This window comes from Microtus ochrogaster, chromosome 2 (genome assembly GCF_000317375.1).
Source record: "Microtus ochrogaster isolate Prairie Vole_2 chromosome 2, MicOch1.0, whole genome shotgun sequence".
NCBI classification, from domain to species: domain Eukaryota; kingdom Metazoa; phylum Chordata; class Mammalia; order Rodentia; family Cricetidae; genus Microtus; species Microtus ochrogaster.
In genome coordinates, this window is record NC_022010.1 from 96,317,483 (window position 1) to 96,319,825 (window position 2,343).

Sequence of the window (2,343 nt, forward strand, 5' to 3'; positions counted from 1 at the left end):
CCTTAGAAAGAATTATAAATGAAAATAAGAAAAATCCATAGACACAGACAAAGGAATTTAGACAAGAATCTACCACTGTATAAAGAAACTGAAGAGGGGTGGCCTGAGGTTAGAAGAGCAACCTTAGTTTATTCAGTTACGATACAGGAACTATCAGCAGATTATAAATACCCCTGAGCTTAAATGGAAATTGAATGGAGTCCCTTAGAAATATTAGATTTTAGTAGGTTTAAAGAAGAGGTCATTTTATATGATATTGATTCACAATATTCTAAGCAGATGTCAAATTCATAGGCAACTCAGAATAAGAATTTTCCCCAACACTTAAAAGAATTGGCAAGAGCAATATTGGAAGCTAATCATCATTTAAAATGGTGAACATGGTGGAAAGACAGAGCTAGGGCCATAGAACCACAAAATAGGGTTAGAGGTGTTAGTTTCTCCCAAAACCAGTTTCTAGGTTTAAATCATCATGCTGAGTTACAAAGGCAGCTTGCATTTGATGATCATACGTTAGCACTATGACATTTAACACCTTTAAATTCTTGGGAAAAGGATGAATAATTAGGAAATAGTTCTGAGTCATTTAATAGAATACTACAAGGCCTAAAAAAGGTCTCCACTAATATTTTGCAATGACAGATTCATCTGTGAATAGAATTTTATCAGATCTAGAAGTCAGTCAAATATTATTTAAATCTTTGGCTTTTGAAAATGCTAATTCAGAATGCAAAAGGGTGATTAGGCCTTTAAATGCAAGACCAGCCCCAATAGGTGAAAGCACTGGAATTATAGTAGGTCTCACAGTTAAGATGCTACTTTGAAAGGAGAAGTAATTTCTAAAAGTTTTATCAAAATAATCAAAATGTCAGATGTATAAATTGCGATAAGCAAAGTCATTTGAACAGGGCTTTTAGGCAAGGCACTTCCAGAGACAATGATTTTCAGTAATAATCCAAACAAAAGGCCTGAGGATTTTGGAGTATGCATAAGGTTTTTGAAAAAGCCAGAACTGGCCTAATGAATGCAGATCAACAAGACAATTTATTTGCAGAGTTTGGAAAATTAAATTGCAGCATATCATAGATAAATATATTGAAGATTTAAATAGGCAACTGCTCTAAGTTTGGAAAATTGTGATTCTGCAATTACACATTTATTAGAAGTTATAGCCATCATGGGGGTACCTGTACAAATTAAGACTGACAATACTCCAGCATATGTTTCCAGTAAAATACAAGTTTTTTGTACATTACAACATAAGACATATTACAGCCATACCACACCATTCTACATTGCAAGCAGTCATAGAAAGATTGAATTGTGCTTTAAAAGATAAACTTAAAAAACAGAAAAACCACAGAGGTAGATTATACAGTGTTTTATTAACTTAAGACATTTTAAATGCTAGTAAGAAAGTAAAAACAGCTATAGAGAGACACTGAATAGTAGAATAAAACTGCTGAATTAAATCATCTTGTATATCCTAAAGAGGTACTGACCTCAAATTGGAAACCAGTATATGTGTTATGCTAGGAAAAAGTTTTGCCTTTGTTTCCACAAAAGAAGAAAAGCTGTGGATACCATCAAGATTGAAAAATATTAGATTTGAACATGAGAGACTTTATACATATGGAGAGAAAATAGTTCATCAGACAGCTTGGTAATTCAGTTGAAAATAACTAATAAAGACAAGAAGATAGCTTTTATTCAATCAGACATGAAAAAATAAAATAATATTTTCAAATGATAATTTACCAAAGGCACACTAACATTATTGGCATGAATTGAAAAATAGGTTTTCTTAACCCATGTGTCTTAATTTCATGTCAGAATATTAGATGATAGATTGACACATGGCCCATGCCATCTTTGACATCAGCTTTTGAGTTTTCTTAAATAAAAAGCATATTTTTGGTTTTTGGTATTAAAAAAATTAAGAGATTTAAATTCTTTTAAGTAAATTTAAAGATTACTACAGTTCAAACATGTTTTCTACATCTGTAAGTGTGGAGTGATTTGGAGATAAGGTAAAATATTTGAGCATGGCAGTGGTAGCTCATGTCTTTAATACCAACAGAGACTGGTTCATCTCTCTAAGTTAGTTGTTTTTTTAATTCTAGGGATAGAGTGAACAAGGTGGGGGAGGGCAAGGATTTTATCCCAACACACCCAGGGACAAACATCAGATACAGTTCCTAATTGGTATGTTTGTGCACTAGAAAAAGCACATGCCATATTTACAGATTATTATAAAAGCCCCCTACAGAATTACTAGAAAGGCAGCTAATTTCCACTGGGGACAGGAAAAAAAAAGAGCAGCTTTTGTGAGTGCTGGTAAGA